The sequence below is a fragment of the Schistocerca piceifrons genome, chromosome 1 (genome assembly GCF_021461385.2).
Source record: "Schistocerca piceifrons isolate TAMUIC-IGC-003096 chromosome 1, iqSchPice1.1, whole genome shotgun sequence".
NCBI lineage: Eukaryota > Metazoa > Arthropoda > Insecta > Orthoptera > Acrididae > Schistocerca > Schistocerca piceifrons.
In genome coordinates, this window is record NC_060138.1 from 681307373 (window position 1) to 681332148 (window position 24776).

The window sequence follows — 24776 nt, forward strand, 5'->3', positions numbered from 1 at the left end:
CCAGCAGTTCAGAAAATAAAACACAGTCCAATAAAATGTGGCGCACAGTGATCTGGACACCACAAGTACCACACATTGGAGGGTCCTCTCGCCAGAGTAAAGAGCCACACATCACAGGGCCTCGGCCTATCCAAAGACGAGTAAGAAGGACCTCGTTCCATCGAAGTGGCTGGAAGGAGGTACGCCAGGCCAAGTTGTGGGCTTTACTACATGGAGATGGTCACTTACATCCACTTGTTTTCCCATCAATGCATGACTTTTCACCTAAACAGTGAGGTTATAGCATGCACGGGGATGGCACACTGAAATAACTGAGGATCACAACATGCTTCCTTGGATGCTAGAACTGCCCTTTCATTCCCTGCAATACCCATGTGCCATTGCACCAAGCAGAATGACACCTCCTTCCCCAGTCATTGTAGCTGGAGGAGGGCATCCTGGGTTCCTTTATGACCTGGATACAAGCGTTCGAGAGAGTGAAGGGCATTCAGAGAATTGGAACAGACAATAAATTTAGCAATTTAAGAACATCTCATCTGCTCCAATGCCTGCAAGGTCGCATATAATTCTGTGCTGAAGACAGTAAATTCTTAAGATAGTTGGACCTTGAGGACACGGTCTGGGAAAACAACAGAGCAACCAATGGAGTCTACCTGCTTAGACTACCTGTAAAGATAGCTATACAGTTGTGGTGCTCATATTAAATGTCAGAAAATATTGCATTAAAAACAGAAGCAGGAGTGCAATCTCTCACATAATGCTCTAAGTCTAAAATGACACTGGGCCTCTGCAGTAACCAGGGCTGCAGGTGGTTAAAAACCTGAAATTGGGGTAGCATGTTCTCCACACCGAGTGACCCCAACACATGCTGCATGTAGATCCCAAATGGCATTGTGGCTTGTGGATGGTTGGAGACAAAGCATTCCAGAGGCGGATGACCGACAGTATGGTATGCAGGTGAAGAAACTTACTTACCTGCTGTACCATGATGAGCTGCCACCGGGTAGTGAGTGGCAGTTCTCCAGCATCAGCACAGTGACTGGGTATGGGACTGGTCCTAGATGCACACACGGCCAGCAGAGTCCACTCATGGTGGACATCGTCAATGATCTTCAAAAAAGAAGGCCTCATTGATCTATACGTCATGAACACATGAAAGCCGTATAAAACTGGAGCAGACATACCATGTCCATTCCCCAAGACCTGTGGCTAAGGCACTTTATGATGTTCAGTACCTCGAGGGTTCTGGGTTTCAGGTCTCTCAGGTGTGGCAACCACAACAAATTGGAGTAAAAGAAGAGGCCTGGAAACCTCGCTGTGTCTCTAAAATGTAGGATGGTGTCCCTCATATGCAAGTCAGGTAAATTAAAAATATAAAAACAATTGAAATGAACATATACACAAACTTATCTGTGGAAAACTTAATACCCCTCTTTGCAGCCCACTCCTCTAACTTCTGCACTTTAAGCAGTAACTGATGGCTTGCTGTTGCAACACTGGAGGAGGAAAAGAAAAATGTTAGCATTGTATAAAAATCTTTGTAAAAAATTTTCATTGTTCTTTTAGTTTCTGTAAGGGACACCTGTTGTTGTTGTTGTGGTCTTCAGTCCAAAGACTGGTTTGATGCAGCTCTCCATGCTATTCTACGCTGTGCAAGCCTCTTCATTCTGAGTAACTACTGCAACCTAAATCCTTTGGAATCTGCTTACTGTGTTCATCTTTGGGTCTCTCTCTACGATTTTTACACTAATACTTCCCTCCAGTATTAAATTGGTGATCCCTTGATGCCTCAGAATGTGTCTTACCAACTGATCACTTCTTCTGGTCAGGTTGTAGCACGAATTTCTCTTCTCCCAAATTCTATTAAGTACCTCTTCATTAGTTATGTGACCTACCCATCTAATCTTCAGCATTCTTCTGTAGCAAAGGGACACCCAAAACGACTTAATTTAATGGTAAAAATCAACATAACAGTATAAGAGGCGTCTTTATGACTGTGCCTATTGGATTTTGTAAGAACAATTTGATTCAACTATTGTAAAGAATTTGATTGTTCTCATAATAATGATGTGCATTTTGCTGAGAGAGAGAGAGAGAGAGAGAGAGAGAGAGAGAGAGAGAATTATATGAGTACAGAAATGAGCACACTAGTGGAAGTCAAGGTAGAACGTAGTAATATCAATTATCATAATCATTAGCACTCGTAGCCAGATCCAACAGCAGTAGACCCTTGCACTATTTGTGTAAAAACTAATACTCAAATAGGTAACGACTTTCAGGCCATTCCACAAATTGGGGAAGTTACATGTCTGCAACATAAGATTAAAATATTCGAGGAGAATTTCCTTTAATCTTGCTGGCACCTTCATCAGGTGCGACCTGAGATTGTGCCCACCAAACCCACTCCTGGGGGTTTCATCTACGGTCTGGAGTACCAAGCGTTCCCCCTGCAGTCCGCGCCCGCCCTCCACAACCTGTTGGAGCGTTGCCGTCGGAGCGGCAACGCTCCAACAGGTCGTGGTGGATGGGCGCAGACCGCAGGGGGAACGCTTCGTACTCCAGACCGTAGATGAAACCCCCAGGAGTGGGTTTGGTGGGCGCGGACCGCAGAGGGAACACCTAGAACCGCAGCGGACGAAAAACGGAGCAGCAACGCTCCAGCAGGTCGCAGGGAATGGGCGTGGACCACAGAGGAAGCGCCTGCAGCCGTTGGTGCAGGGGGAAGGCCATAGGCATAAATACTGGACCAGGTCCACTCGAGGAGCAGTCTCAGGTCGGACCTGATGAAGGTCACGAGCTACGTGACCGAAATATCGTGGAAGTACGACGCTGATATCCAGCAGAACACCCGACAACCCAAGATGTCATTAGATCGCCGGGAAAGCCTGAAGAGTTACATCAAAATATTTTCGCATTCGGAAGAGAAAGTTGGTGACTGAAATTTCATAAATAGATCTCGCCGAAAAACGTCTTTGCTGTAACGACTTCCATCCCAATTCGCGTATCATATCTGCCACACTCTCTCCCCTACTACGTGATAATATAAAACGAGCTGCTCTTTTTTGCACCCTTTCGAGGTCCTGCGTCAATCCCACCTGGTAAGGAACCCACACCGCGCAGCAATATTCTAACAGAGGACGAACGAGTGTAGTGTAAGCTGTCTCTTCAGTGGACTTGTTGCATCTTCTAAGTGTCCTGCCAATGAAACGCAACCTTTGGCTCACCTTCCCCACAATATTATCTATGTGGTCTTTCCAACTGAAGTTGTTCGTAATTTTTACACCCAGGTACTTAGTTGAATTGACAGCCTTGAGAATTGTACTATTTATCGAGTAATCGAATTCCAACGGATTTCTTTTGGAACTCATGTGGATCACCTCACACTTTTCATTATTTAGCGTCAACTGCCACCTGCCACACCATACAGCAATCTTTTCTAAATCGCTTTGCAACTGATACTGGTCTTCGGATGACCTTACTAGACGGTAAATTACAGCATCATCTGCGAACAACCTAAGAGAACTGCTCAGATTGTCACCCAGGTCATTTATATAGATCAGGAACAGCAGAGGTCCCAGCACGCTTCCCTGGGGAACACCTGATATCACTTCAGTTTTACTCGATGATTTGCCATTTATTACTACAAACTGCGACCTTTCTGACAGGAAATCACGAATCCAGTCGCACAACCGAGACGATACCCCATAGGCCCGCAGCTTGATTAGATGTCACTTGTGAGGAACGGTGTGAAAAGCTTTCCGGAAATCTAGAAATACGGAATCAACTTGACATCCCCTGTTGATAGCGGTCATTACTTCGTGCGAATAAAGAGCTAGCTGCGTTGCATAAGAACGATGCTTACTGAAACCATGCTGATTACGTATCAATAGATCGTTCCCTTCGAGGTGATTCATAATGTTTGAATACAGTATATGCTCCAAAACCCTACTGCAAACCGACGTCAATGATATAGGTCTGTAGTTAGATGGATTACTCCTACTACCCTTCTTAAACACTGGTGCGACCTGCGCAATTTTCCAATCTGTAGGTACGGATCTATCGGTGAGCGAGCGGTTGTATATGAGTGCTAAGTAGGGAGCTACTGTATCAGCGTAATCTGAAAGGAACCTATTTGGTATACAATCTGGACCTGAAGACTTGCCCGTATCAAGCGATTTGAGTTGCTTCGCAACCCCTAAGGTATCTACTTCTAAGAAACTCATGCTAGAAGCTGTTCGTGTTTCAAATTCTGGAATATCCCATTCATCTTCCCTGGTGAAGGAATTTCGGAAAACTGTGTTCAATAACTCCGCTTTAGCGGCACAGTCGTCGGTAACAGTACCATCGGCACTGCGCAGCGAAGGTATTGACTGCGTCTTGCCGCTTGTGTACTTTACATACAGCCAGAATTTCTTCAGATTTTCTACCAAATTTCGAGACAATGTTTCGTTGTGGAACCTAATAAAGGCATCTCGCATTGAAGTCCGTGCCAAATTTCGCGCGTCTGTAAATTTTAGCCAATCTTCGGGATTTCGCGTTCTTCTGAACTTCGCATGCTTTTTCCGTTGCCTCTGCAACAGAGTTTGGACCTGTTTTGTGTACCACGGGGGATCAGTTCCACCTCTTACCAATTTATGAGGTATGAATCTCTCAATTGCTGTTGCTACTATATCTTTGAATTTGAGCCACATCTCATCTACATTTGCATAGTCAGTTCGGAAGGAATGGAGATTGTCTCTTAGTAAGGCTTCTAGTGACACTTTATCCGCTTTTTTAAATAAAATTATTTTGCGTTTGTTTCTGGTGGATTTGGAAGAAACGGTATTGAGCCTAGCTACAACGACCTTGTTATCACTAATCCCTGTATCAGTCGTGATGCTCTCTATCAGCTCTGGATTGTTTGTGGCTAAGAGGTCAAGTGTGTTTTCGCAACCATTTACAATTCGTGTGGGTTTGTGGACTAACTGCTCGAAATAATTTTCGGAGAAAGCATTTAGGACAATCTCGGAAGATGTTTTCAGCCTACCACCGGTTTTGAACAAGTATTTTTGCCAACATATCGAGGGAAGGTTGAAGTCCCCACCAACTATAACCGTATGAGTGGGGTATTTATTTGTTACGAGACTCAAATTTTCTCTGAACTGTTCCGCAAATATATCATCGGAGTCTGGGGGTCGGTAGAAGGAGCCAATTATTAACTTAGTTCGGCTGTTAAGTATAACATCCACCCATACCAATTAGCACGGAGTATCTACTTCGACTTCACTACAAGATAAACCACTACTGACAGACACAAACACTCCACCACCAATTCTGCCTAATCTATCTTTCCTGAACACCGTCTGAGACTTCGTAAAAATTTCTGCAGAACTTATTTCAGGCTTTAGCCAGCTTTCTGTACCTATAACGATTTCCGCTTCTGTGCTTTCTATTAGCGCTTGAAACTCAGGGACTTTCCCAGCACAACTACAACAATTTACAACTACAATTCCGACTGTTCCTTGATCCAAGCACGTCCTGTACTTGCCACGCACCCTTTGAGATTGCAACCCACCCCGTACTTTCCCGAAGGCTTCTAACCTAAAAAACCGCCCAGTCCACGCCACACAGCCTCCGCTACCCGTGTAGCCGCCAGCTGAGTGTAGTGAACTCCTGACCTACTCAGCAGAACCCGAAACCCCACCACCCTATGGCGCAAGTCAAGGAATCTGCAGCCAACACGGTCGCAAAACCGTCTGAGCCTCTGATTCAGATCCTCCACCCAGCTCTGCACCAAAGGTCCGCAGTCGGTTCTGTCAACGATGCTGCAGATGGTGAGCTCTGCCTTCATCTCGTAAGCAAGACTGGCAGCCTTCACCAAATCAGATAGCCACTGGAATCCAGGGAGAATTTCCTCAGATCCAAAGCAACACACGTCATTAGTGCCGACATGTGCCACCATCTGCAGCTGGCTGCACGCTGTGCTCTTCATGGCATCCGGAAGGACCCTTTCCACATCAGGAATGACTCCACCCGGAATGCACATGGAACGCACTGGATTTCTTCCCCTCCTTAGCCGCCATATCCCTAAGGGACCCCATTACGTGCCTAACATTGGAGCTCCCAACTACCAATAAGCCCACCCTCTGTGATTGCCTGGACCTTGAAGACTGAGAATCATCCTCTGAAACAGGGCAGGCAGCTGCATCTGGCTCAGCCAGAGACAGTGCCTGAAATCTGTTTGTCAGACACACCGGGGAGGCTTTCTTATCAGCCTCCGGGGACATCTTTCGCTGCCTGCCACGCCTTGGAACGACCTCCCAATCAACCACAGGCGAGGGTTCAGCCCCACTGTGGGCAGCAACTGGGGCAACCACAGCAGCAGACCGATCTGGGGACAGACGGGACGAGGTCGACATCCCCGTGATACCCAAGTCCGGCTCCCCACAGTGGTGCCCATTGGCAACAGCCTCAAGCTGCGTGACCGAAGTCAGCGCCGCTTGCAGCTGTGAGCAAAGGGATGCCAACTCAGCCCTCATCCAAACACAGCAATCACAGTCCCTGTCCATTCTAATCGATGTTGAACAACAGTTACTGAAACACGAGTCAGTGCCTACATAACGCAAGGGAACACGCAAAGAATGTATTAACTAACCTGTACAAATGCCTAACGACTGCACTACAATCTGCCTGAATTTACGATTACAGTAACTAAGACTCGAAATTACACCTCCTATACAAAACTCACTCGCAATTTAAGTAAGATAACCTGAGGTCTTTGGGATGGAAAAGTCAGCGGCATGATGGTGATGTGGTCCATCCATTCCTGGATGCTGTAATGATGTTCAAACACAGCTGGCTGGCTGAACAGCATTCAGTTAGCCCTGCTGAATATCAATTCTGGTGGGTTTTGTTGAAGCAATCTTCTACCCAGTAGGTTAACGCGTAGTGGGAAATTGTCAATGGAATGAAAGTCATGGTGGGAAATCGTAACTGCATCAATGACTTCCTATTGAACAGAGATCGCAAGGGCTGGAGAACAGAGCAGAGAGAAAGAGAAAGAGAAAGAGAGAGAGAGAGAGAGAGAGAGAGAGAGAGAGAGATGCACGGCTCTTGGGATGTCATGAGGCCCTCCAAAACCTGACCCCGGGGGCAAGTAGAGGTCGAGAGTCCCAAATTACATGGTGAGCATTGAAGTCTTTCAAGAGGAGAAATGGGTGGAGGAGTTGTTCCATAAGATCTGTGAGACCCTGAGAGTTTACTGCATCAGAGGGACGCAAATACAGTGAGCAAATTGTGATCCTCAGGCACGTGTGAATTTCAACCGCAACTGTCTGCAGGTCAGTAGCCAGAGGGAGATCAGAGGAGTGGTGTGTGTTATTTACAAACACAGAAATGCCTCTCTTGGCCCTTTCTCCAGTCAAGTCATCCTTGCGATAAACTGCAGAGCCCCACAGGACAGGGGCATTAGATGCATTTCCTGCATACAGATGCACACTGGGCATCCCTGTGCTAAGTGCTTCCATTCTTCAACATGTCACCTGAACCCAGTAATGTTCTACTGGAGGATGAGAGCGATTTATCACAGGGATTGCACTTTCACTCTGTGTTTCCTCCTGGGAGGGGAGCCTACAGTATGAGGCAGCTCAGCTTTCGGGCGAGATGACTGCTCCTGTCCGACATCTAGTTCCATTAGCTGTGAAGAAGAATCAAGAGATACATCAAAGACGATGAATTCAACATTGTTGGACAGTTGACTTCCTAGCTCTGTCAGTAGTTGACTCTTTGTCTTGGATTTTTTGCCCTTAATAGGCTTTGGGCGCACAACGTGGCTGTGGTAGCATCAGCACTGGACAGTGGACCAGGCTGAGTCTTCAGAGGGGCAGGGAGCTCTGCAACCTTGTCCGAAGCATTGAGTGGAAGTATGGGCTTCTAAATGACTGCAGCAGAAGTAGTGCACTGGCAGATGCAGGTACTAATGCTGACACTGGCAACCTCCGTTTGTGTAGCAGCATCACTTTTAGGGAATGGCTGTTTAAGAAGAGATGCAAGGAAGTGGCAAACATTGTGGGCTGCATGGCCTAATAGATCTTTTTGGCCTCTCCATGCGAGATATGTTTAGTTGTGTCGGCTTCCATAGTGCAGCGGTAGCGTTACTGCCTACCACGCAAGGGGGGCCGGGTTCGATTCCCGGCAGGAGACTGGGTGTTGTGTGTCCTTCATTATCACTTTCATCGCCATTGACACACAAGTCGCCGAAGTGGCGTCAACTAAAAATATTTACAACACAGCCCCCGAACCTAGAAGGGGATATCCCGGCCAATAAATGCCATACGATCATTTCATTTTTTCATATTTAGTTGTTTTTCTTCATTCAAGAAAGACACTGCAGTTCCTACTCCAGACAGGATGATCCCCAGAGCAGCTGACACACTTCACAGGAGATGAACAACTAATTCCTTCACGGGCAGATTTTCCACATTTGCTACAAGTGGCTTCTCCCTTACACCCAAGAGTAGTGTGCCCAAAGTGCTGGCAACTGAAACAGTGCATTGGGGTCGGGACATACATGCTGAGACGAAGGAAACCTGTATTAAAATGCTAGGAAACTTGTCTTAAAATGCTCAGAAAGTTTCGTGCTACAGAATGTCAGGATAAAGGAGTCGGATTTGATAAGATTCCCATCCACCCTCTTCACTATGTTTTGCACATAGACTATACCTTCTAGAGCCCACTCACATTGCAGTTTCCCCTTGGGAATGTTTACTAGACACCTGAATGTCACAACACCTTTGCTATAATTCAAGGTGCTATGCAGTTCTGTGTTTACTGCATAATCCCCAAAGCATTTTACATTTTGTACGGTAGTGGCTTGCTGGGAATTTGAAGCTTTCACTAGCAGTGTCCCACTGCACAAACGCTTTACTAATATTAAGGAGCCACAGATTCCCTCTAACCCTTTTGTATATAGAAGGGCAAAACCTTCTCAAAACTACCCTCCTCCTGTTTCACTACTAAAAAACACACATTCTGAAGACCAGCATGTGTTTTGTTACTATAGATTGTACTTTAGCGGGGTTGTCACAAGTTTCCCTGATATTTCCTTGATTTCCATATAAGTTACAGCGTTTTTCCCTGACAAATTTTGAGATGAAATTTGGTTCTTCTATGTTCGTTAATGTCAGTTATTACCCACTACGTAATATCTATTATTTTACAGGCATTTTGTGATTTTTCTTTTGGGAAAGCGTACAAACCACCAACGACTGGCATAATTCTCTTCCTCTTATCATCCCTACTTTGTAACATATAAACTACTTTTGAAGTGCCCAAATGTACCAGAACAAATAAAATGCCACATTGTACAATGCACTTGCAGTGAGACAGTTGGAATTCCTGAAATCCAGCACCCATGGTCTCTGGCCTGCTGAGAAGCACCGCAGTACTTCGTTAATGGATAAACCACGAAAATCCCCTGCGTTACACCACATACAACCAGACCCAGCCAGTGCGCAGATCAGTGAGACCAGATCTGACAGGCAGGACCTGCACATTAGTGGGAACCGAATGGCTTCAGATCGGCAAGCCCAATCCATTTCAGATACCTGCAGAAATGGCCCGCGAATCTGGCTGGTCACTAAAATTCCACTTGTGCGGCCAGCTTTTCAGGAGCCACTAACAACATGTTGATGAAACGAGATCACAATGATAAATCCATGTGACAGATAACTTGTTCAAACACTTTGAGAACCAATATTATGAAAAGTAAAGATGCCACTCACCATATAGCGAAGATGCTGAGTTGCAGATAGGCACAACAAGAAGACTGTAACACATAAAGCTCTCGGCCCATAAGGCCTTCGTCAAAAATAGATGACACGCACACATGCAACTCACAAACATGACTGCAGTCTCAGGCAACTGTAGCTACAATGCGAGCAGAAGCACCAATGCATGATGGAAGTGGCGAGGAGAGAGGTAAAAAGACTGGCTGCGATGGTAGAATGAGGTTGTATAGACCTGGAATAGGAACAGGGAGGATGGATGGGTGAGGGCAATGACTAATGAAGGTTGAGGCCAGGAGGGTTATTGGAATGTAGGATATATTGCAGGCAAAGTTCCCACCTGCACAATTCAGAAAAGCTGGTTTGGTGGGAAGGATCTATATGGCACAGGCTGTGAAGCAGTCATTGAAATGAAGGATGTCATGTTTGGCATCGTGCTCAGCAACCAGGTGGTCCACTTGTTTCTTGGCCACAGTTTGTCGATGGCCATTCATGCAGACACACAGCTTGATGGTTGTCGTGCCCATGTGGAACGCAGCACTGTGGTTGCAGCTTAGTTTGTAGGTCACATGACTGGTTTCGCAGGTAGCCCTGCCTTTGATGTGATAGGTCATGGTTGTGAATGGACTGGAGTAGTTGGTGGTGTGAGGATGAATGGGACAGGTCTTGCATATGGGTCTATTACTGGGGTATGAGCGACGAGGTAAGGGGTTAGGAGCAGGGATTGTGTAGGGATGGACGAGTTTATTATGTAAGTTTGCTGGACAGGGGAATACCACTGTGCAAGGGGTGGAAAGCATAGTGGGCAGGACATTTCTCATTTCAGGGCACGACAAGGGGTAGTCGAAACCCTGGCGGACAATGTAATTCAGTTGCTCCAGTCCTGGGTGGTACTGAGTTACAAGGGGAATATTCCTCCATGGCCGGACAATTGGACTTTGGGAGGTGGTAGGGAGACTGAAAAGGTAAGGCACAGGAGAGTTGTTTTTGTACAATGTTGGAAGGAGAATTACGGTCTGTGAAGGCTTCAGTGAGACACTCGGTATATTTCAAGAGTGACCGCTTGTCACTGCAGATGTGACCACCATAGGCTGTATGGAAGGGACTTCTTGATATTGAATGGGTGGCAGCTGTCGAAATGGAGGTATTGTTGGTGGTTAGTAGGTTTGATATGGATGGAGGTACTGATGTAGCTATGTTTGAGGTGGAGTTCAGCGTCTAGGAAGGTGGCTTGTTGGGTCGAGTAGGACCAGGTGAAGCAAATGGGGGAGAAGTTGTTGAGGTTCTGGAGGTATGTGGATAGTGTGTCCTCACCCTCGATCCAGATCACAAAGATGTTATCAATGAATCTGAACCACATGAAGGGTGTAGGATTCTGGGTGTATAGGAAGGATTCCTCAAGATGTTTCATGAATAGAATGGTGCCATGCAAGGTGTCCATAGCCGTACCTCGGATTTGTTTGTAGGTAATGCCTTCAAAGGAGAAGCAGTTGTGGGTGAAGATATAGTTGGTCATGGCAACTAGGGAGGAGGTTGTTGGTTTGGAATCGGTCAGGCATTGGGAAAGGTAGTGTTCAATAGCGGTAAGGCCATGTGGGCATTACGGACATTAGTGTAAAGGGAGGTGGCATCAATAGTGGTGAGCAGGGCACCGTGTGGTATATGGACAGGAACTGGGAGAGTTGGTGGAGGAAATGATTGGTATCTTTTATATAGAAAGGTAACTTCCGGACAATAGGTTGAAGGTGTTGGTGTACGAGAGCAGAGATTCTCTCTGTGGGGGCACAGTAACCAGCCACAATGGGGCATCCTGGGTGGTTGTATTTATGGACTTCAGGAAGCATGTAGTAGATAGGAGTGCAGGGAGAGGTTCTGGGATGGGTCTAAGGATTTGAGGAGTGACTGGAGATTCTGCTGGACTTCTGGACTGAGGTCACTGTGGCAAGGTTTCTAGGCAGATGTACCTGACAGATGGCGGAGTCCTTCTGCCAGATAATCCTTGCAGTTTGAAACAACAGTGGTGGAGCCTTTGTCTGCAGATAGTATTATAAGGTCAGAATTAGTTTTTAGATGGTGGATTGCACTTCTTTCTGTGAATGTAAGATTAGTTTGCATGTTGAGGGATTTGGAGAATGACGGTGAGGCAAGGTTCGAGGTTACGAAATTCTGGAAAGTTAACATGGGTGATTCGGGAGCAGTGGAGCGGATCACATTTGAATGGAGCAGTGAACTGAATTAGGCATGGTTCAACTTTGGTCTTTGGTTTAGTCTGATTGGTAGGGTTGGTGGAGAAAAAGTGTTTCCACTGTAGGGAGAAGGCGAGAAGGTTTTTAAAGAGTCCTACATGATTGACTGGGAGTGGGGCAAGAGGTGAGGCCTTTGGAAAGGACTGATATTTCTGTGGGGCTAAGGCTTCTGGAGGCAGGGTTCATGACAGTGTTCTGCATCTGTTTAGGTTCTTGATTATGTGTGGAGGCAGAAGGGAGTTTTGGTGGGTCGGGTAAATGTTGTAGGTCTGCAAGAAGTTGTTTGTCAGATACAAGGGGACGTGGAGGAGGTCTGCAACTTGTAGAGGTGGTGGACTGTGGTACTCCAAGGCAGGAGTAGGAAGTGAATAGGGTGGAGAGCTTTTTGAGGCGGCATTGTGCATGTTGCTCTAGTTCCTGGAGGGCAAGAGTTTCAATGTTTCTTATGGGTTCCACGAATTTGGGATTGCATAGCAGGAGAATTTTGCTGATGAATTTTGCTGATGGGCTAAGGACTGGCGGAGTCTGAACACGTGGAGGTCATTGTGGAAGGAGGGGTGGCAGCCGGAGATGGGTAATTTGATGGTAAGTCCATTTGCATTCTGGGGGGGGGGGGATTACAAGAGCCAAGTAACAACACAGGAACAGTATGTGGGACTGGGTTTTGGCTAGGGATAAGGAAACTTTTCTGTATTGATGCAGATGGAAGGAGCAAGATTCTATGGTGGTGGAAAAATGAGAAAAATTATGTAAATAACATAGAGTTATGTACCTACCGCTATTGAACACTACCCTTCCCAACGCCCAACAGATTCCAAACCAACAACCTCCTTCCAAGCTGCTGCGACCAACTACATCCTCATACACAATTACTTCTCCTTTGAAGGCATTACGTACAAACAAATCCAAGGTTTGGCTATGGACACCTTGCATGGCACCATTCTATTTATGAAACATCTTGAGGAATCCTTCCTATACACCCAGAATCCTACACCCCTCACCTGGTTCAGATTCATTGATGACATCTTTGTGATCTGGATTGAGGGTGAGGACACACTATCCACATACCTCCAGAACCTCAACAACTTCTCCCCCATTTGCTTCACCTGGTCCTACTCGACCCAACAAGCCACCTTCCTAGGAGCTGAACTCCACCTCAAACATAGCTACATCAGTACCTCCATCTATATCAAACCTACTAACCACCAGCAATACCTCCACTTCGACAGCTGCCAAGTCCCTTCCATACAGCCTAGCCACCTATGGTGGTCACATCCACAGTAACAAGCGGTCCCTCTTGAAATATACCAAGTGTCTCACTGAAGCCTCCACAGACCGTAATTCTCCTTCTAACGTTGTACAAAAACAACTCTCCTGTGCCTTACCTTTTCAGTCTCCCTACCACCTCCCAAAGTCCAATTGTCCGGCCATGGAGGAATATTCCCCTTGTAACTCAGTACCACCCAGGACTGGAGCAACTGAATTACATTCTCCGCCAGGGTTTCGACTACCCCTTGTCGTGCCCTGAAATGAGAAATGCCCTGCCCACTATGCTTTCCACCCTTTGCACAGTGGTATTCCCCTGTCCAGCAAACTTACATAATAAACTCGTCCATCCCTACACAATCCCTGCTCCTAACCCCTTACCTCGTCGCTCATACCCCAGTAATAGACCCAGATGCAAGACCTGTCCCATACATCCTCACACCACCACCTACTCCAGTCCATTCACAAACATGACCTATCACATCAAAGGCAAGGCTACCTGTGAAACCAGTCATGTGACCTACAAGCTAAGCTGCAACCACAGTGTTTGCGTTCCACATGGGCACGACAACCAACAAGCTGTGTGTGTGCATGAATGGCCATCGCCAAACTAGTGGACCACCTGGTTGCTGAGCGTGCTGTCAAACATGACATGAGTCGTGATTGGGTAGATCAGTCGGTAGAGCACTTGCCCGCGAAAGGCAAAGGTCCTGAGTTCGAATCTCGGTCCGGCACACAGTTTTAATCTGCCAGAAAGTTTCATATCAGTGCACACTCCGCTGCAGAGTGAAAATCTCATTCTGGAAACATCCCCCAGGCTGCGGCTAAGCCATGTCTCCGCAATATCCTTTCTTTCAGGAGTGCCAGTTCTGCAAGTTTCGCAGAAGAGTTTCTGTAAAGTCTGGAAGGTAGGAGATGAGGTACCGGCAGAAGTGAAGCTGTGAGGACACGGCGTGAGTCGTGCTTGGGTAGCTCAGTTGGTAGAGCACTTGCCCGGAAGGCAAAGGTCCCGAGTTCCAGTCTCGGTCCGGCACACAGTTTTAATCTGCTATGAAGTTTCATATCAGCGCACACTCCGCTGCAGAGTGAAAATCTCATTATGACATCCTTCACTTCAATGAATGCTTCACAGCCTGTGCCATATGGATCCTTCCCACCAACACCAGCTTTTCTGAATTGTGCAGGTGGGAACTTTGCCAGCAAAATATCCTACATTCTCAATATCCTCCTGGCTTCAACTTTTGTTGGTCATTGTCCTCACCCATCCATCCTCCCTGTTCCTATTCCAGCACTATGCAGCACTCATTCCACCATCGCACCCAGTCTTTTTACTTCTCTCCTGTGGCTACAGTTGCCTGAGACGGCATTCGTGTGTGAGAGGTGTGTGTGTGTGTGTGTGTGTAGTCTATTTTTGACAAAGGCCTTATGGGTCGAAAGCTTTATTTGTTTTAGTATTTTTGTTGTGCCTATTTGTGACTCGGCGTCTCTGCTATATGGTCAGTGGCAATTTTCATTATATTGTTACATTCCATCCTGGATTTTCCATTGATTCGTTTACTTTGAGAATCAATAATAATGAGGGTAGGTAGCAACTCACCATAAATGTGATTGCTGAGCTGTAGACAGGCATGTGGAAAAGACAATCTCACTCTCAGAACGAAATTTTCAGTCACAGTTTTTGTCAGAAAATGAGTGCACACACACACACACACACACACACACACACACACACACACACACACACATTAGCACAGTCACTCAGACACAGTTCATACACACATGACTACCATCTCCGGCTGCTGCGTCTCAAGTCTCTGAGAATCAGATCCAAACAAACCACTCCTCATGCCTCCCTGCCTCTCATCGGCAGCTGCTAGGCTAGTGGCAAGAAGTGACCATAAGCTGAGGGGTGTGTTAGGAAGGAGAGAAGCAGTCGTAATGAGGGAGTAGGAAAGTAGCGCACGTACTCAGCTGCACCCAGCCAGTGACGATACATGACTCCTCAGTAAACAGTTTCATCCACCGAGACAAAAACAAGATTTTTACAGTTCTTTTTTTTCCCTGATGTGTTTGAAGTTCCCTGACATTCCCTGATTTCCAGAACATGTGGCAACTGTGTTTTGGAATAAACTCCTGAGCCAGGAGGGTTGGCTACAAGAGTTCTCTAGTTACATTGGGTGTTAGTACCTTCCAGCAGCCCACACTTTGCACTGGGAGTTGGGGAAAAGAAAATTTCAGAGGATCCATTTCGGTTCCAGGTGCAGCCAGGGAAATAAGAGTACACTCAGACAGAGCCCCGCATGCCTGAGTAAGGCCTATACAATTGAGGTGCAGTAGGTTCCCTAGAGATTGCCCACTAATGACTGTTCCACCTCAACAGTCATACATCTCATCAGTGCGCAACGCAACCTGAGGATGAGTTTTTTCCTGTAGAGGTTTATTCTGTCCTCATGATCCGGACTGTCAAGCCAAGATCCCTGTTCCCTGTGACATAAAACATTCCACCGTCACACTGCACGCTGATCACTGAAGCATGCCCAGAGCTTACGGTGACAGGACTGGCAGCTCTGGAACCCTGGGGTCACACCAAGCCTGTACCCAGCAAATGAATTCTGAGGGCATGATTTTTGACACCTTATGGCTGTTCACTCACTGTTGGGATTGGGGCCGAGTGGTGATGCTAAATTCTTGTAATATTCTCTTTTCATACAGATGAAATAATCTGAATAGTCATCGTGTTTATATAAAGTGTAATGTATCTAGGAAAGATGAAAGAAAAAAGATTTTGTCTTTTTTTAATGATAAATTTATTTATTTTTGTAACATCTTAAGGTAAATTATACATGGTCATAGAATTAAGAAGACTTATTATCTTTGCAATCATAAACAGAAGTCAAAGATTAGGCTACATTTAATTTGTTAATAAGCTTTTTTTGATTATCTGAGTCACTGCTCGAGTATGTTGAGTGAATAAGCCATATTTAACGACATGTAGTAAAAACTTCACCTTTAAAGAGAAAATATGTGTGTCTTTAGGAATACAGAAGTTATTCAACTAATTTCTTTATCAACCCGAAATTAAAAAAAGGATATCTAGTGGAAAGAAGATGCAGCATGGTGAGATGAAAAAGTATGTTCGATTATCGAATCCAGGACACACGAGACAAATGCAAGATTAATTTTGGAAGACCACGATTAAATTAGAAAGACTGTAAACCACAAAATGAAGAGGTGAAGCATCAATCTGAACTATTTCCAGAAAAATCAGCACCTATAATTATTCCAGAAAGGGCAAACCCTACAAATGTTAGCATTGTATAAAAATCTTTGTAAAAAATTTTCATTGTTCTTTCAGTTTCTGTAAGGGACACCTGTTGTTGTTGTTGTAGTCTTCAGTCCAAAGACTGGTTTGATGCAGCTCTCCATGCTACTCCACACTGTGCAAGCCTCTTCATTCTGAGTAACTACTGCAACCTAAATCCTTTGGAATCTGCTTACTGTGTTCATCTTTGGGTCTCTCTCTACGATTTTTACACTAATACTTCCCTCCAGTATTAAATTGGTGATCCCTTGATGCCTCAGAATGTGTCTTACCAACTGATCACTTCTTCTGGTCAGGTTGTAGCACAAATTTCTCTTCTCCCAAATTCTATTAAGTACCTCTTCATTAGTTATGTGATCTACCCATCTAATCTTCAGCATTCTTCTGTAGCAAAGGGACACCCAAAACGACTTAATTTATTGGTAAAAATCAACATAACAGTATAAGAGGCGTCTTTATGACTGTGCCTATTGGATTTTGTAAGAACAATTTGATTCAACTATTGTAAAGAATTTGATTGTTCTCATAATAATGATGTGCATTTTGCTGAGAGAGAGAGAGAATTATATGAGTACAGAAATGAGCACACTAGTGGAAGTCAAGGTAGAACGTAGTATTATCAATTATCATAATCATTAGCACTCGTAGCCAGGTTTAACAGCAGTAGATCCTTGCACGATTTGTGTAAAAACTAATACTCAAATAGGTAATGACTTTCAGGCCATTTAATATGGGCTCCAGAGAACCATAGCCATATTGTTGCACACAGCTAGCATACTAGAATTTTCAATGAAAATTGAATATAGCTTGTAGTAATATAAACAATACTTAACATAAGTGATCTCTCTCTCTCTCTCTCTCTCTCTCTCTCACACACACACACTCACACACACACACACACACACACACACACACACACACACAACAACAACAACAAAAACAAAATGGAACCAAAAGAAAGCAATGGAATAATTGGAAATATTTTTAGTAACGAGGAAAAGGAAATAATTAACATGAGTGAACAAAGTGAAATAACTTATGCAGTTAGGCAAGAAGATGACAGCTACGTGAGCGAAGTCATGATTTCAATTTAACAAAAATTTCAGACAGAAACATTTTATTAGGAAATATTTCAATGCAGACAATAGATGAATTTCTGACACAACTGTAAAAAAAAAGTGCTTTTCCACCTAGTAGTTTGGAAGGAGGCATTGTAGCTGATGCTGAAATTTTTGATAGCTCAATAATATGCGAACAAAGCATGTTTACAGGAAAAAGGGGATCACCAATACCAGGAAACTGCATGGTACCTGACCCAGGTAATGAGAGCTGAATAATGCTACGTATGCGAAGTATGTTTGCAAAATTTTGTTAAAAACTTTCCGATCTGTCGAATGGATTAGTACATCAAGTTTGACAGACGATTTTCCAACTTTTCCCATGATTTCGATCAAAAGTTATCACAGTTATTAGAGGGAAAAAAAGAACAAAAAAAATGGTTCAAATGACTCTGAGCACTATGGGACGTAACTTCTGAGGTCATCAGTCCCCTAGAACTTAGAACTACTTAAGCCTAACTAACCTAAGGACATCACACACATCCGTGCCCTAGGCAGGATTCGAACCTGGGACCGTAGCGGTCGCGCGGTTCCAGAATGTAGCGCCTAAAATCGCTCGGCCACCCCAGCCGAAAAAAAGAACAGTACACAGAAGTTAAACAACTTAACCAGAGTGCAGACTAATTTAAAAGATGTGCATGATGAGCCATCTAAAACTGTGTCTGCACTTTGAACAAATGTTTCACAATTGCCATCAGTATGTTATGAGACCCACAATAAAAAGAAAAAATTATCAGAAGAGATTATATTTATGAGAATAGAGCAGAGTATTGATACCATTATAAAGAATTGAAGAAAATAGTAGGATAAGTGTGATTTTGCAGCATTTTTCATTAGCTTCCCTATGATATACAACACAATATGGGTTCAACATGATTTTTTTTTTAATTTAAATGAAAATTTAAATTTTTAATATCTCAAAAAGTGCATCTTCAAAAATTTTCAAAAAATTAGATATAATGCTTCACATTATTGTTAACTAATTCCCTAAGTATGAAAGTTGGACTGTTTAAAAAAACATAATCATTCAGCGAAAAACATAAAGGGACTAAGAAATGTGCCTGAATGCATGTGTGATATGTTTCCCGACATTCCAAAGATATCAAAAATTTGTGATAATTGTAGGAAGCAGACTGACTCATTGACAAATTTCAAGAACATAGTGATTGTAGAAAATCTTCAGATGATGATGAAAAAAGCTATATTCTTCCACCTTCAGGTGTTCTGGAGACACTAAATGCATCCCTCTAAGAATTAGGAGTATCTCCTGTACATAAGACAAAACTTCAGATGAAGCAGTATTCCACCAAAAAATAACGAACGATTGAGTTAGCACTTAAAAACCAGTTGCTTGATAATGCAGAGGATTCCTCAGAAAATTATTGTAAGTCATTGTAACAGTCTGCAATAGGTAACTTGAAAGCTAGTTTTCGTTCAAGTAGTAGAAAAAAGAAAGTAATGCTACTCACTTGTTTGCTTTAGTCTTCGAGTATTGGGAAGATAATGCAAGAATTCAATGCTCCCAACTACATGGTACGTTAGGCAAAAAGGGTTTTGAAGGAAAGAGGTATATTAGAAAGTCCTGATCAAAAATGCGGGAAAGAATTTGTCACAAGAAGTTGTGAAAACAGTGCGCAGTTATTGTTAAGATAATAACGAAATAAGCAGAGTGGTGTCAGGGAAGAAAGACTGTGTAACTGTCAAGGGGGAAGATGGAGGTAGAACAGTAATATTTTGTGCGATTTAAAAGAAGCATATAAAAGTTTCAAAGCTAAATTTCTGGAATGAAGATCGGGTTTTCTAAATTTGCAGAACTGTGCCAAAAACACTACTTTTTAGCTAGACATACTAGAACACACTCAATATGTATATGTTTTCATTACACATCATGACTTCAAAATAATGATAGAAAATGCTAAATCCGGTATCTTAATCAATGGAGACTTGGCCTCTTATAAACATTGTTTGGCAAAAGTGCTGTTCAACCCAGTATCATTCCATTGCATTATGGGAAACTGCCCAGGAAGGGATCCAATAAAAAGAACACTTCAGAATGCATTTGACAATAACGTGGTTGAAAAGATCACTTTTCGGCAGTGGCTTTCAGTAGACAGATGCAACTTAAAAATAATACAGAAGACCTCATTGGAGTTCACTGAATTATTTTCTGAAAAACTGATTACACTAATACTCCATTATTTGCCGGCAATGCTCTTTTCTATATGAAATATAAGAAAACTTGAATGAGAGTGAATGTGTTGTTATATGTGACTTCTCCGAGAATTACACTTTTGTGATCCAAGATGAGGCCCAGGGTTATCACTGGTCAAGTGATCATGCAACAGTGCATCCCTCTGTAGTGTATCATAAAGGAGAGAGCAAACAGAGCACAAGATATGCCATGATTTCTGTCTAGAGCATAATATCACAGCAGTCTACTGGTTTCAAAAACGGCTGATTCAGTTTTCAAAAACGAAATTTCAGGCTGATACGAGGTGTGTTTTTAAAGTAAGTACCATTTTGAAATTAAAAAATGACGTGCTAAGATATCTCAATAATTTTTTTTTACATGAAAGCCTGTACCTTAATCTACTTTTCTACATAAGTTCCGTCAATATTGAGGCACTTGTCGTAACATTGTACCAGTTTTTGAATACCCTGCTCATAGAAGTCTGCCGCCTGACTTGTTAACCACTGCATCACCACTGTTTTGACTTCGTCATCGTCTTGACCGCCCAGGTGTTTCATCAAGTGCAGGAACAGATGTCACTCACTGGGAGCAAGATCGAGACTGTATGGAGGATGATCTAGAGTTTCCCATCGAAAAGATGTGATGAGATCTTTGGTCTGATTCACCACATGCGGACGGGCATTGTCTTGCAGCAAAACGACGCCCTTGCTCAACTTCCATGGACTGTTGCTTTGATTCTGGTGTGATGTAGACCACCCGTGTTTAATTGCCTGTAACAGTTTGGCTTAAGAAATCATCACCGTTGTTGTGGCACCGCTCAAGGAAAGTCAATGCACTGTCTAAACATTTAGTACTGTGCACATTCGTCAACATTTTCGGGACCCAACGTGTGCACAATTTTTGGTGATTCGAGTGCTCGGTCACAATGCCATACAAAACACTACGAGAAACATTAGGAAAGTCATCCCGCAAGGAGGAAATCGTAAAGCGTCTGTTTTCTCTCACCTTATTGTCCACTTCCTGCATCAATCTTTCATTAACGACCAAAGGATGCCCAATCCGTTGTTCATCACGCACATTTGTGCGGCCACCTTTAAATGCTCACACCCACTTTCTTCCCATTCCACCACTCATAATGTTTTCTCCATAAACTGCACAGATCTCACTATGAATATCGATCACTTTTAGGCTTTTAGCACTAAGAAATCTTATAACAGCCCGTATTTCAGAGTCGGTGGGACTCATGATTATCGGAGGCATCTTTAACACTCAGTACACAATGTAAACAAGGAAGATATGTGGCCGTGCATTGTCGTGCAACAGCAAAACATCCTGCTTTTGCCGATGTGGTCGAACACGCTCAGTTGAGTTTGAAGTTTCTTCAGTGTTGTCACATATGCATCAGAATTTATGGTGGTTCCACTTGGCATGATGTCCACAAGCAAGAGTCCTTCGGAATTGAAAAACACCGTAGCCATAACTTTTCCAGCAGAAGGAGTGGTTTTGAATTTTTTTTCTTGGGTGAAGTTGCATGATGCCACTCCATTGATTGCCTCTTTGTCTCTGGTGAAAAATGATGGAGCCATGTTTCATCACCTGTCACAATTCTTCCAAGAAATTCATCTCCACCATTCTCATACTGTCTAAAATTTCGCTGCATACTGTTTTTCTTGTTTCTTTGTGAGCCACTGTCAACATCCTGGGAACCCACCTGGCACAAACCTTTCTTAACACCAACACTTTCAGTATTCTGCAAACACTTCCTTCCCCTATCCCAACGTAGCGTGACAATTCGTTCACTGTGATGCGTCTGTCAGCAGTCACCAATTCACTAACTCTCTGCACATTGTCTGCAGTGTGTGCAGTATGATGCCTGCCGCTGCGAGGACAATCCTCAATATTGCCGTGCCCGCTTTCATCACCTAACCTGCTTGCCCACCGACTAACTGCACTGCGATCGACAGCAGCATCTCCATACACCTTTTTCAACCTCTTCTGGATGTTTGCCACTGTCTCGTTTTCTCAGCACAGGAATTCTATGGCAGCACGTTGCTTCTGAGGAATGTCAAATGTAGCAGTCATTTGAAGACATGCTGTGATGGCGCCACTCACGGGAACAGGTTGAACTAAGTCTGAAAGCCAGCAGGAAGGATGTATCTACACACTGTAAAACTATCTCACATGCAGAATGAAAACTGTATTTTTACAAAAATAGTGTGAATTTCTTTTGGCGTGACCCTCGTACTATTTTTCAGATGGTAGTGCAGACCAGTACAAGAACAAAAATAATTTTGTTAACTTATGCTTCCACAAAGAAGATGTTGGCATTGAAACAGAATGGCAGTTTTTGCCTCTGTTCATGCAATGGGACCATGTTATTGTGTCGGTGGCACTGTTAAGAGAGTAGCAACAAAAGCAAGTCTGCAGAGGCCATACGATAGCTAAATTCTTACTCCACAACAACTTTTTGATTGGTCAGTTAAAAACATTATATCTGTACATTTTGAATATTCAACACAAGAAAAGTACACTGAAACTGAGAGATTTCTGGAAGAGCGTTTTAGTCAATCTGTTTCCATAAAAACGACAAGAAGTTACATGCTTTTACACCAACTGTGTGAAGTACATCAAGACTTTTTTAAACACAACGGAATCTACTGGTGAAACAGTTGCAAAATCTTAAGAAAGACTGGTTTTGAAAGACATTAATAGATATGTTATTGTTGTCTATGAGAAGAAGTGATGGTTAGCTTATATTTTAACAAAAGATGAAGATCTCAATGAAGTTAAAGTTACTTTCCTTCAGCCAGCTGGCCTTTTACTGTCTTATGCATATCCTATGTAACCAGATGTTCTGAAGTTATCTATAAATGATATTCTTTGTAAGGTAAACTGAGCAACACCTACACCAACAGGAAGAACATATCAGATTCCTGGGGACAAAACAGCAAAACAAAAGAAGTATTTAACAAGGAACTCAGTCTTAAAACACAGACTGTTTAACTCAGGTTTTGCTAGTGACATTTTGAATGTGTGTTAACATTAACTTTGAATGTGTACATAGATATATTAAAAATGAAATTATGCTTATTTCTGATTACAGCTATAAATTTTACAAAAATACCTTTTTTTCCAGTGAAACATGAATTTTTGAAATTTTATAAAGGTGTGAACCCATGACTGCCTCACTTTCATACTTAGGGAATTAGTTAGCAATAATGTGAAGCATTTAAATTTTTAAAAAAATCTCTGAACCCATCTTGCAATGTATATCATAAAAAAGATGATGTCAAGCTGTTGGTATGATATCGTCATATCACTTGAAACAGTTCATTACCCCAGTGATCTATGCTAGACTGCAACTTCTGAGTTCTTTCACACACACAATTCAAAAACGTAAAAGTGTCCCACCAGGCCCAGTCACTTTTCCTCTGTCAAGTGACTTTAGCCGACTTTGTATCATGCAGTCACTGATTGTGATATGTCATTTTAGTGTTCGAGTGAGAACTGAAAGCAGGAACTGCAATACAATCTTCATCTGTTAAATAATTTTAAAAAATGGAATGTCACCTTACATTTTGGAGCCACTGTGATAATTGAATGACTTGGAAGTAGCTTTTTTCTGGTTACTGATTTAAATAACACTGAAGCCTCTCACTTTTTTTTTCAGATCAGCAGATAGAATTTTACTTTAAAATTTGTTGAACACTTCATGCATGATTCTCCTTAGACTCATTTTGACTTAATTTTGTTTCTGTTTGCCCACAAGATGTGGTTACATTTAAATCTGTGAAGAAAATTTCTTTGCTTTCTGAGCAGCTTTTTAATGCAGCCATTGAACCCATTGTGGATCTTTTCCAACCCTCACAACTTCATTCACCACATAACTGTCATAAATGTATTGAACAATACTCTCGAACTTTTTCCATTTATTCTCAAAATTTTAAGTCTTGGAGGTGAATTGACTCCTCACATAATCTGAAACCTGTTTCTTGTCACACTTACCGAATAGAAATGTGTTTCTACCTATTGTTACATTCATACTTACATCTATAATCAGCATTGCTATAACAGCTTTATGATCATAGATTTGCTGCTGTGTGTTAACCGAGTAAACAATTTGTGGTATAATGTCCCATAAATTTCATGTGTTCTACAAATTGCCCACACACGCACGCACGCACGCACGCACGCGCACACACACACACACACACACACACACACACACACACACACACACACACACCCCTTCAAATTATTGACAATCAGCCACGTCACGCTGGAGTTGATTGCCGGAATCACTGATCACGCATAAAGAGTATATTATTTTACAGAGTGTTCCAAAATGAAAATCGGGGTTTTAAGGCTTTGTAGTATTTATTACATTCAACTTACAATTATAGATAATACATCAAATGAAAGAGCAAGTCAAACAGTTTTCCTTACAAGTGTTCAATGTGGGTACCATTCATCACATGGCACACATCGAGTTGATAGGCAAGATCTTCCCGATCAGTGTGTCTGGAGTAATTGTTGCAACAACTGCTTCAAACTTGCAACTGCTTCAATCCTGTTTCTTAAGTCGGGTATCAGCTGGTGGCAGAGGTACATACACATGATCCTTTATGAGTCCCAAAGGTAAAAATTGCATGACGTCAGATTTAACGAACATGGAGTCCAAGCGAAACAAGCTCTGTCATCTGATCCGTTTCCTTGCAGCCAATCCAGCAGTCAGGTACAGAGTCATTTAACCAATCATGCTGAGTTATGACAGTGAGGTGGTGCACTATCTTGCTGTCATATAAAGTTCTGTGTTTCAACTTCTTCCAGTTGAGGGAAGAGCCATAGTTCTGGCACATCAAGATAAGC

At 43.2% G+C, this 24776-nt stretch overlaps 1 protein-coding gene across 2 annotated transcripts in view; it reads right to left on the reverse strand.

Moving 5' to 3' along the window:
• The window catches only part of LOC124713219, a 181640-nt gene that overhangs the window by 67830 nt on the left and 89034 nt on the right, over positions 1-24776 (reverse strand). The gene's annotated exons all lie outside the window — the stretch shown is intronic.